This window comes from Cololabis saira, chromosome 15 (assembly GCF_033807715.1).
Source record: "Cololabis saira isolate AMF1-May2022 chromosome 15, fColSai1.1, whole genome shotgun sequence".
Lineage (NCBI taxonomy): Eukaryota > Metazoa > Chordata > Actinopteri > Beloniformes > Belonidae > Cololabis > Cololabis saira.
In genome coordinates this window covers 39180631-39193822 of record NC_084601.1, presented here as the reverse complement: position 1 = coordinate 39193822, position 13192 = coordinate 39180631, and the positions used below count along the sequence as shown (strand labels likewise).

Below are 13192 nucleotides of genomic sequence, written 5' to 3'. Positions count from 1 at the left end.
CGGTACACACCTGTATCATGTCGCAACTTAAAGAAAAGTCTCTTGGCGCCATGGCCGAAACCCAACAGGAAGTCGGCCATTTTGAATTAATCGTGTCATTTTGGCGCAATTTATGCCATTCCTTCGGCAGTTAATACGGCCCGAACCGTAATGTGCACCCAGGTGTGTTATACATCAAAATGTGCGTCTAGATCCTGCGACAACGCGCATTACTTTTCTCAGTCAAAAAGCGCGCCCCCCCCTTCATCTGATTGGTCCATATTTGATAGTTCCTACTTTCTGCCATAACTTTTGAATGGTTTGACATATAGACTCGTGGGTGGTGTCATCGGACTCGGTTTTGAGTCCTTGAACATAATTGGTGCAAATTAGCCCCGCCCCTTCTAATTGGTCGATATTTGATAGTTCCTACTTTCTACCATAACTTTTGAATGGTTTCATATAGAACAGGGGTCAGCAACCCAAAATGTTGAAAGAGCCATATTGGACCAAAAACACAAAAAACAAATATGTCTGGAGCTGCAAAAAATGAAAAGTCTTGTATAAGCCTTAGAATGAAGACAACACATGCTGCATGTTTTCTATATTAGTGGGGGAAGATTTTTTTTTTTATTATGCACTTCGAGAAAAAAGTCGAAATGTCGAAAAAAAGTACAAATGTTGAGAAAAAAATCGAAATGTTGAGAAAAAAGTAGAAATGTCAAGATTAATGTTGAAGTACAATCTTGAGAAAAAAGTCGAAATGTCGAGAAAAAAGTCGAAATGTCGAGGAAATAGTCAAAAATGTTGAGAAAAACATTGAAATGTTGAGAAAAAAGTCGAAATGTCAAGATTAAAAAGGAAAGGAAAAAGGAAGAAAAAAGAAGAAAAAAGGGAAAAAAGAAGAAAAAACAAAAAAAGGAAAAAAAGAATAAAAAAGAAAAAAGAAAAAAAGAGAAAAAAAGGAAAAAAGAGAAAAAAGAAAAAAAGGAAAAAAAGAAGAAAAAAAGAGAAAAAAAGGAAAAAAGAGAAAAAAGAAGAAAGGAAAAAAAAGGTCAAACATTTTTGAAAAAGCTCCAGGAGCCACTAGGGCAGCGCTAAAGAGCCGCATGTGGCTCTAGAGCCGCGGGTTGCCGACCCCTGATATAGAGAGTTGTGGGTGGTTTCATCCACTAAATGTCCAGGCCTGAAGAATCTACAAGTCATACAAACTTCCACTGCAGCCTGAACGTGCACAAGGGTGCGAGGGCCCGTTCATCGCTGCTTGCAGCCAGGGGTGTAGCACCAAATTCTGGGCCCTGTACACTCTCAATGTCAGTGGGCCCCTATCCATGCCCGCGAGGAGCGTGAGAGAAAAAAAAAAAAAGGGGGGGGGGGTATTTATACAATCAACTACAATCAGATCAGATTATATTGATGAGTGGTTCTGAATTGATGCATTTGGCCTACTTGTGCTCAAATACCTAAAACATTAGGCTACATCTGGCTGCAATAAGTTGCAGAGGCAAAAATGTTTTAAGCCATTTTTCAGCCAGATTGAGAAGAATAGCTAATTGTTTTTCTATGTTCTCACCACCCAGACCGATCTCTTTCTCTCTCTATCTATCTATCTGTGGCAAAAATCACAATCACAATCATTTTTGATTGATAGTGAGATCACAGTTATTTAACATGATTATTCATTGGCTTTGGTAACACCATGAATTTATTGAACATTGACAATAGCTTTTAAGCACACCACTGCACCGCAATGCTAAGGCTTTTTACCAGACAAAAATAATAAATTGCGTTATTGCTCAATTAATATATTACTAATGTGCACTTGAGCCTACAGTGATATTGGTATGTTATTTACATGTTGATATATGCAGCAGCAATATTGCTAGATGGATCATTCATTAAATCTCAGCACGGAGTTTCATTTTATTTTCTGTAATACAAAAATGTCATACATTCTGGATTCATTAAAAATCAACTTAAATATTGCAAGCCTTTTATTATTTTAATATTGCTGATCATGGCTTACAGTTTAAGAAAACTAAAATATCCTATCTCAAAAAATTAGAATATTCTGGGAATCTTAATCTGTAAGCCATGATCAGCAATATTAAAATAATAAAAGGCTTGCAATATTTCAGAATTACATTTTTGTTTTTTTAATTGCATTACAGAAAATAAAGGACTTTATCACAATATTCTAATTTTCTGAGACAGTCCAGTACTAGTGCTTGAACCACTTCCGAATATCCATCGTTACTTTGTGTTAACGGTGCAGCAGAGAGAAGCGTCTTGCAGATGAGTGACGGACACCGGCTGATTTATGGTTCCGCGTAGCACCAACGCAGATCTTACGGCGTATGATACGCGGGGATACTTTAATTGGACTTTGCATGACAAGCTTGGTTCACCTTTGGGAAAGAAAGCAGTCAGCAGCTGCCTCCCCTCGTTCTGCCGTCTTTCTTTTTGTTTCCTCTCTTTCTTTTTCTGATAGCCCGATGTATGTTTTTTGGGCAGCATGATGTCCTGCACACAGGTCTCTGATCTGGGCGCACTGACCTGTTGCCGGTCTCTGTTGGGCGGACTAAACCATTTTGCATCTTCAAGAGGGGGGCCCAGAATGTCTAATATGTTGGGAGAACTGTGACATTAAGTTCATTCTCTCATTTGATGTTATCAATATATTTTAAATAAATTATGACACCAATTAATTGGAGGGCCCAATTCATTCGAAATAAAAACATCACAAAAAAAAAAAAGAATAAATCTGGATTTTCATGGGCCCCTCTCTCTACTCGGGCCCTGGGTAGTCAGGTCCACTTTTCCCCCCACTACCACGCCCATGCTTGCAGCTTTAATTTGAGTTAGTGTTCAAATTTTACATTTTAGTAAAAGTGGAAGAAAATGTATATAGGTTGATGAGTTAGAGAGCTGGAATGTGCATGTGCGCGTTGTGGGAACGCAGAAACTCTCCACTGAAGCTGCAGGTGCTGAATCAAGGGGCTTGTATTAGATATGCAGGAAAATGTTCACGCTACATCTCCAACTAAATAAGAACTTAACTTTTTATATCGCACTGTGTTCAAATATATATTTTCAATTATTCGTATGAATGTGATTTCAAAATAGTTTTTCTAATTACATACCTGGTTTTTGGCTGCTGAGAGTTACTCAGCGATAATGATTACTTTCACACCAGCTGAGGATTTTTGGCTTGAAGGCACAAAGCATCTGTGTTTCACCACAAGCCCCACACGCTGGGCTTTTTACTCCCATTTCAAAAGATTTTTGACAAACATTTCCATTTTTGCTGTCCACATTACCATTTTAAACATCATTTGTCATCATTTGACAACTTAATTACTGTGGAACAAGATAAAAACTCATTAGCATGTCTCTCACGGGGCAGTGGCAGGCCTAGAGACGGAGGACTGCACAGTTTTATTCTCTCTCTTAAAACCAACAGTCAGATTCAATCACTTAGAAAAACACAACTCACCCAATCTGCTCACGGGTTCCAATATCAGTCAGTAAACTGCCTATAATGAGCGCCGCGAAGCTAGATGTATAAACTTCATAAAAATACATACAGCATAAGGTAGGAATAAGAGGAAACGGTGTCAGGTGGGATGAATTAAGAATTACTAATGAAAACCAAATCAATCAAATCAAAATCCAGAGAGAAAGATCTAAAGATTGGATTTTCCACGTTTAGTTTCAACTTTGGGGACAGAAAACAAACCTGCAAATGAGCAAAGATGTCGTTGATGTTTATAATACCACAAGATCTGAAATGCTAATTGGCCCTAAATTATTTAAAATAACCAACAGTGATATATTAAAAATGACTTTTGATAATGATGGGATTTAAAAAGCAGAATTACTTGAAAATATATGGATATAAGGACTTTATAATAGTGATGCCCCGATTGTTCGGTAACCGAAATTGTTCGGCCGAAAATAGCAAAAAAACACTTTCGGTGTTCGGTGGAATAAGTGGGAAAAAAAACGAACGATTAATAACGGCGTTGTAAAATAAGGAAATAGACTGGACGCTCCGTAACTGTTGCGCACCACAAACATAAATCGTTGGCCAACCAAAAACTAACCACATAAGAATTTTACCTAACATTCACCAGGAGGTGGAACCAAAACAACATAAATCAATCTATTACAGGTGCGTTTAGATGACGAAATCAAACGTGGAAGAGCGTGGAGTGAAGTGGTGCAAACATGTCAGCAGTGTGGAAGGATTTTAGAGTGGCACAGAATAATACAAGAATGGCTGTTTGCAATGAATGTTCTGCTCAAATATCTAGAGGGGGCACATCTGCAAAGTCTTTCAGCAATACAAGTTTGATTTATCATTTGAAATGATAAAAAACCCTGAGCGCTTTAATGCATTTTTATTGTTTTAAGGCCTATGTTACAATGTTCAGTCAGTTAAGCCTAACGTAAGCTCAAAGATGGCCACAAAATGTATTTTGCTAATTTATTTATTTTAAGTTATTGTTCTTTGCTGGTATAATGTCTGCTGGAATATTTAAGAAATGCTGGGAAATAAAAAAATGTTCAGTTTTTTATGTTCAACAAATGTTTTCTACCTTGTAATTTTGTAAAAGATTTTTTTCTTTTAAAAGTATGCCTAAATCAAATTTATTTGATTTATGCAATGGTGAAAAAATTGGCAAAATAAATGAAAAACTGCGAAGAACCATGTTCGGTATTGTTCGGTATTCGGCCAAGTGTTTATTATTATTTTCGGTTTCGGTTTCGGCCACAAATTTTCATTTCGGTGCATCACTACTTTATAATCCAAGTTTTAAAATACTAGTCTTAATTATATCGCAAATACACTTTGAACAAAAACATGTGATGATTGTTGAAAAGATGGTAAAAAAAAAAAAGGACTTGCATGGTGTAGCCTGGCCGGCTACACCATCTCTTTCCCTCTTCAAAAGTATCAGGCAAATAATAAATTAGGTTCCTTTAGATTCAACTTTGATTTTCCAAATGGCCTCTGGATGCCTTTGACATGCAGCCAATCAGAGATGTCACATGGGGGGGGGGGGGGGGGCAAACAGACTAGTATCAAGAAATTAATTTCAGTGTTTCGCAGTAAAAACTTGTAAATCCAAATTGTTCTCGCTGGTTTTGAATAGTCAAAACACTCCTGTATTTGGCATCACATCATTTCCACCTCTGCCCTGCTGGGATTGGTTCGGTGCGTTCTGTACCGGTGGAAATGGGAGGGATACCAAGAAAGAGGGATTAAATCCCCCCAACCCATTTTACAATCATAGTTGTATATGTGTCAATTCTCTAACTTTAATTACATCCATTGTTGCAAAGGCCAGATGAATCAAAGACGTCCAAGAAGTGAAGGAATTTCAACCCACAAAAGTATAACTGACTCCTCAGATATGTAACTACAGCTAACTTTTTATACAATATTTTCTTCAGCTGTTGAAGAGTTTAAATTCAAGTGACTGATTTGAATCAGATAATTGAAATAATTAAGCCAAAGACCATCAGTTATCTTCCAAAAAATGAAAAGACAAATACTTGGCACAGAGCAAAGACGGTGAAAGTACTTAAAGATATCAGCGATCTAAATATATACTGTACACTGCAAAAACTCAAAATCTTACCAGGAATATTTGTCTTATTTCCAGTTTAAAAAGAAAACACTAGTCTGGTGAGAGGAAGGTGTGCAGGAGTTTTCTTTTTAAATTGGCTGCAGCTTTCCTCCTCCGACGCACCTTTCTGCATATCCGGTGTGCTAAAATTTTCTACTTTGGACTTTCTTATTTCTAGTTAAAATGTCTCATTTTTACTCAAAAAAATCTCATTACACTTAAAACAACAGTCATTACCAGAAAAATAACTTATTTGACAATTTTCACCTGTTTCAAGTAAATTTTCACATGAAATAAGTAGAAAAATCTGCCAGTGGAACAAGATTTATCTTCTCATTACAAGCAAAAAAATCCTGTTCCACTGGCAGATTTTTCTACTTATTTTAAGTGAAAATCTACTTGAAACAGGTGAAAATTGTAGTTTTTTTCCAGTGATGAGTCTTGTTTTAAGTGTAATGACATTTTTTTGACTAAAAATTTGATATTTTAACTAGAAATAAGACAAATATTCTTGTTAAGATTTTGAGTTTTTGCAGTGCAGGTTCTCTATTGTGGGACATTTTAACTTCAGCCTGAGCAAAGGTGCGGTGATGGAGAAATCATAAACACCTCTACGAGAGGCGAGGCCGGTAAAGGTTTGTGTCAGAGAAAAGCTAGCGGCAGCAGAAGACGACATAAAAGCAGAAAACGGAGCAGGCGTGTGCGTTGCGAGAGCGGTTGTAACAGCCAGCATCTCTCCGTTATCGGGGAATTAAAACGTCACAACGGGGAGCCTCTCTGCTCTGCGAGGAGCGCCGTGATTTAACCGGCGCCCTGTACGCCGCTGAGTGACAGGCTTTAATGTGGCGTTGATAGGATTATCTGCAGAGCATTTTTTGCCTAATCTCCACTCTACACATATGCATGAAAAGGCTGGGGTTAAAAAAAAAAGCAATTAGATTTTGTGGATTTCATCTGAAAAATTATGACTTTTTCTTCGAATTGTGTTCAAAATCTAATAATCTCGAAATGGAAAGATGGTCCTTAAATCAAACACACTGCGTATCCATTTAAAAAATAAATGTTTAATTCAGATTTCAATGTATATGAAAGCAGCCTGTGATATTTAAAAGGAACCCTGGCTATTAAGACATGTAGGCCTTAAAAGATAAATGTTGGTATCAATTATAACAATGTGATCTAAAAAACCTTTTTGATGTCTTTGTTTTTATAATATTTGAAAATATAATTTAACTTGTAGGTCGCCATTGTTGTTTACACCGCAATGCATTCTGGGTAGTGACGTCACACGGTTGCACCTGCTGGCCCCCGTACACTGTTTTGACTGTTCAACGAGATAATCCAGAGGCTAAACATGTCATCTGTTCAGCCGTTTCAATTTGAACCCGAGCACAAGGTCAAGGAGGAGGACAACACTGAAAACATATCTCAAAACGAGCCAAATGAAGACCAAAAAAGACGGGATGAGGCGACATGGGACAAAATCAATGATGTCTGTGCAGCAACTGCGTCTCGATGCAAACAGAGGAGGAGAGCGTTTGCTGTCAAGAGCTCGTGTTTTTGTCAGCAACTGTTCACTTTAAGCTATTGTGTGATAAAACGTATTCCAATATCAATAATTTTGGAGATTATTAGCATCCACCGCGGTCCTATGCTTTATAAATCATTAGGACAGGTGGCGCCGCCAGGATTCAATTTCGTAATAGGCACAGAAACAGTCCGTCCACTGCTCTATACGGATAATTTAGGGGTCCCACTCAGCCTGAATATTACACTATCCAATAAGTAGAGGATAGATTGGTTGGCTATTCAGAGTTCAATAAGTATTTCAAAGACCTTTTTTCCTCAAACAAAACTTTGCAGTGACAAATTGGATAACGTGCTCACGGCGCACTACAGATATGGTGACATTATTATGCGCACCAGATGCAAACATAAACATTTTGGTGACCGCGCACCTACAAAAAAGTAAAAAAAAAAAGAAAAAGTACACCACCATAAAGCATTAATTATAAAAACACCATAAAACTCAGATAGGCTAACCGACCACACGTTTCAACTAGCAGATAGCCGATGCTACAATACAAACCCCAGCCAGATGTGGCTCCACCAAAATGATCAGAATAGTCATTAAATTAAATAATGATGTTCTTGCCTATTTGAAGCGAAGTCTGCGCCTCCTGTTTCGCCTCCCGGGCAAGTCCACTCAGCCTCTGGTCTGTCATGGTAACATCAAACGGTGGACCCAGCACGTACTAAAAATAAATCCTTCAAAAAAATTGTATGCACAGTGCGTACAGGATTCCGGCTGGCGGCGCAACTGCATTAGGATATACAGTTTAATGCACTGATAAGATGCGCACGACTTTGATCATTTTTGCAGATCTCCCGTGCATCACAGCACACGAGAACTTTGATCCAGTTTGCCTGAACTGAGACGTCTTATGGGCTCCCTCGTCAGCCTCCACGGCCGGGAGAGTGCTGCTCATCTATGTTTTAGATACCTGTCCCAGTTAAACTAACGCTAGCGTCAATAGCTTATCTTCCCAGAGCAACCGTTCTACGTCATTGCCCTCAGAATGCATTGCGCAGGTCAAAATATGTGATAAACATTGTAGATTTTTAAAGCAATTACATTATTTTATGTGTTTCTAACAACATATTTTAGTATAAGAGAAAAATTGTGGCTTATTAGGGCCTACAAGTCTTAATAACGGGGGTTCCTTTTAAAATGCTGGTTGAGCCTCATTGATGTAATACTTAAACTGCAGATTCTACTTGAACTCAACTCTTTGTCATGTGACCTCAGCGCAGCCAGAGAAGCTTGGTTTTGTGTTGAGTAAGACAGTTTCCTGAGTTGTGGCTGCTGATGATCACCAAGCAGGAGGCAGCAACAGCTCGTTCCTCATTATTCATCAGCCGTATGAATACTGAAGCTGCAGCAGGAGTCAGCATGTTTAAAGACCAGGATTCATCTTTCTGTCTTTTTATACATAAAACAAACGGTCTGGACTGGACATTTGTCCTGTTGGCATGAAGTACAAACCGATTTAATATCAAGGGTTTTTTCTGCTTTCCAGCGTATGAACAGAAACCAGTGGGATATATATATATATATATATATATATATATATATATATATATATATATATATATATATATTTCTAACCCATCCTCACCGAGAGTCTCACTTCTGCTTCTCATCGTCCAAGACCTGGAAGAACCTGCACAAACTCGTGTTCAGTTTCTGATTAATTGATGCCGCCTGCTGCTTTTCCTCTACCCGGCTCTGTTTAGAGTTTGGATCAAGTGCTATTATTTATCAATCATCAGCTCTGTTTATTCTGTCTGACTCTCGTCAACTTCACTGTGAGAGTCGTCCTCTGCGTTGACATTGCCGTGATTTTAATGACGCCACTCATTTGTATGCGAGTATGCTGTTGCTAAACCCAGGACTGGTCTTGGAAAATGACCTTAAATATTAAACAGGCGTGGGAGGGAGAGCTGTACAGGATCTGTGACGAGACAGAGATCTGCATGCAAACCAAAAAGACGGGTTTCAACGTATGCATACTTTTATAAGTAGTTCAGTAGTTTTATGAACCATTCCATTTCAGTATTCAGTTTAGTCTTTGTACCTGTAGCTACATGGTGTTAATAGGGTTGCCACCCGTCCCGTAAAATACGGAATTGTCCTTTATTTGAGAAAAAAATTTTGCGTCCCGTATTGAACTAATACGGGACGCGATTTGTACCGTATTTTCATTAACTTTTACACCATATTCTAGTTGAATTATTGAAATAAATTAACCTTTACACCAAATTCTAGTTGAATTATTGAAATAAATGTACTTTTACACCATATTCTGGTTGAATTATTGAAATAAATTAACCTTTACACCAAATTCTAGTTGAATTATTGAAATAAATGTACTTTTACACCATATTCTGGTTGAATTATTGAAATAAATTAACCTTTTACACCATATTCTAGTTGAATTATTGAAATAAATTAACCTTTACACCATATTCTAGTTGAATTATTGAAATAAATTAACCTTTACACCAAATTCTAGTTGAATTATTGAAATAAATGTACTTTTACACCATATTCTGGTTGAATTATTGAAATAAATTAACCTTTTACACCATATTCTAGTTGAATTATTGAAATAAATTAACCTTTACACCATATTCTAGTTGAATTATTGAAATAAATTAACCTTTACACCAAATTCTAGTTGAATTATTGAAATAAATTTACTTTTACACCATATTCTGGTTGAATTATTGAAATAAATTAACCTTTTACACCATATTCTAGTCCAACCAGTCCACATGTGTTTTGTGGACTTGGAGAAGGCTTTCGACCGTGTCCCACGTGGCATCCTGTGGGGGGTGCTCCGAGAGTATGGGGTCGGAGGCCCTCTACTAAGGGCTGTCCGGTCCCTGTATGACCGGAGCAGGAGTTTGGTTCGCATTGCCGGCAGTAAGTCAGACCTGTTCCCGGTGCGTGTTGGACTCCGGCAGGGCTGCCCTTTGTCACCGGTTCTGTTCATTATTTTTATGGACAGAATTTCTAGGCGCAGCCAGGGGCCGGAGGGGGTACGGTTCGGGAGCCACTTGATTTCATCTCTGCTTTTTGCAGATGATGTGGTCTTGTTGGCTCCCTCGAGCCAGGACCTTCAGCATGCACTGGGGCGGTTTGCAGCCGAGTGTGAAGCAGCTGGGATGAGAATCAGCACCTCTAAGTCTGAGGCCATGGTTCTCGACCGGAAAAAGGTGGCTTGCACCCTCCAGGTCGGGGGAGAGTTCCTGCCTCAGGTGGAGGAGTTTAAGTATCTTGGGGTCTTGTTCACGAGTGAGGGGAGAACGGAGCGCGAGATCGACAGGCGGATCGGTGCGGCGGCCGCAGTAATGCGGTCATTGTATCGGTCCGTCGTGGTGAAGAGGGAGCTGAGCCGAAAGGCAAAGCTCTCAGTTTACCGGTCGATCTACGTTCCCACCCTCACCTATGGTCATGAACTCTGGGTCATGACCGAAAGAACGGGATCCCGGATACAAGCGGCCGAAATGAGTTTCCTCCGCAGGGTGGCGGGGCGCTCCCTTAGAGATAGGGTGAGGAGCTCTGTCACCCGGGAGGAGCTCGGAGTAGAGCCGCTGCTCCTCCACATCGAGAGGAGCCAGCTGAGGTGGCTCGGGCACCTGTATAGGATGCCCCCTGGACGCCTCCCTCGTGAGGTGTTCCGGGCATGTCCCACCGGGAGGAGACCCCGAGGAAGACCCAGGACACGCTGGAGTGACTACGTCGCTCGGCTGGCCTGGGAACGCCTTGGGGTCCCCCCGGAAGAGCTGGAGGAGGTGTCCGGGGAGAGGGAAGTCTGGGGATCCCTGCTCCGACTGCTGCCCCCGCGACCCGGACTCGGATAATGCGGTGGACAATGGATGGATGGATGGACCATATTCTAGTTGAATTATTGAAATAAATTAACCTTTACACCATATTCTAGTTGAATTATTGAAATAAATTAACCTTTTACACCATATTCTAGTTTAATTATTGAAATAAATTAACTTTTACACCATATTCTAGTTGAATTATTGAAATAAATTAACTTTTACACCATATTCTAGTTGAATTATTGAAATAAATTAACCTTTTACACCATATTCTAGTTTAATTATTGAAATAAATTAACTTTTACACCATATTCTAGTTGAATTATTGAAATAAATTAACTTTTACACCATATTCTAGTTGAATTATTGAAATAAATTAACTTTTACACCATATTCTTCACCTGTAGGCTATATTACATCTGGGCTGATGTGGACATACGTAGCATAGGAGGATATTTCAGCTGCTAGTGTGGTTGTCTGTCTGTACAGTCATGCAAGTTCAATGCTATTAAAGCACTTTAAACTTTAAATCAAAGCATTTTATTTTTTCATATAAAATAAACACATTTTTATTCAGTTTAGAAGTTTTGGGGCTTTTTTTTTTGGCTCCTGCACTGCTGAAATCAGGGCGTCCCTTATTTCTATTTCTGACAGGTGGCAACCCTAGGTGTTAAAGACAGCTACTTTGTGGAATTTAAACTGATACTAAGCTCTGTATTATTACGAAGTCTCTTTGAACCTTTTCTCAGATACCTCACGCTGGTTTGAAGGCACCCAGGGGTGTGATTGTGACGCCCCATCAGAGGTGAGACTCACACCTGGAATGCAATACCAAGCCCGATACGTGAACTTCCGACTCTGACCTCTTTCACCAGACATTTTAAATCCTGGCTATTGGATGAACGACACTGTTATCACAACCAGGCTTAAACTTGTGTAGTTTGTCTTAATGTTAATTAGGGGCCGAGCACTGTAAGTGCAAAGGCCCTATTGTATCTGTGGGAGTTCTTCCGACGAAATGAGGGCCTTTTTTTCCCGTAAACGTGCCCCAAAAGTCACCAAACTTTGCACGCAAGCCAGGCCTGGTGAAAAATTTACTGGTTTGCATTAATGGGCGTGGCCTAACGGCTCAACAGCGCCCCCTAGAAAACTTTGTGCCTCAAGCCCCACAATACGGTTTGACGTACATGCACGAAAATAAAATCGGTACACACCTGTATCATGTCGCAACTTAAAGAAAAGTCTCGTGGCGCCATGGCCCAAACCGAACAGGAAGTCGGCCATTTTGAGTAAACGTGTAATTTTGGCGAAATTTATGCCATTTCTTCGGCCGTTAATACGGCCCGAACTGTAACGTGCACCCAGGTGTGTTTTACATCAAAATGTGCGTCTCCATCCTGCGACGACGGGCATTACTTTTCTCAGTCAAAAGCGTTACCGTGGCGACGATATACACCAAAAAGCACGCCCCCCCTTCATCTGGTTGGTTCAGACAGAAAAAACTTCGTGCCTCAAGCCCCACAATACGGTTTGACGTACATGCACGAAAATCGGTACACACCTGTATCATGTTGCAACTTAAAGAAAAGTCTCTTGGCGCCATGGCCGAAACCAAACAGGAAGTCGGCCATTTTGAACATTTTGAGATAATCGTGTAATTTTGGCACAATTTATGCCATTCCTTCAGCAGTTAATACGGTCCGAACCGTAACGTGCACCTAGGTGTGTTATACATCAAAATGTGCGTCTCGATCCTGCAACGTGTCATCCACTAAATGTCCAGGCCTGAAGAATCTACATCAAGTCATACAAGCTTCCACTGCAGCCTGAACGTGCATAAGGGTGATGAGGGCCCGTTCATCGCTGCTTGCAGCTTTAATTATCTGTTTTAATTTGTACGTACTAGGTCAATCTGCAATGTAACACGCACTTTGTATGTCACACAACTTGGATACTCTCAGTACCATAATATTACCATCGCTGGTATTTCATTATTGTAATATAAATTTTTGGCTCAAGTCAATTTAGATACAATCCATACTGCTTTTAAATGCTGCTAAATGTATTTTGCTACTAAGTATGTTTTATGTTTGTTCCCTTGTTTGATTGTATTGTTTGACTCAATTGTTTTTATGTTTTCTGTGGGGACTGCGGGTGGAAACTAGCATTTCTGCTAA

At 39.6% G+C, this 13192-nt stretch overlaps 1 protein-coding gene across 1 annotated transcript in view; it reads right to left on the bottom strand.

The window, feature by feature from the left end:
* Positions 1 to 13192, bottom strand: part of LOC133460926 (chloride channel protein 1-like) — a 131362-nt gene that overhangs the window by 52454 nt on the left and 65716 nt on the right. The gene's annotated exons all lie outside the window — the stretch shown is intronic.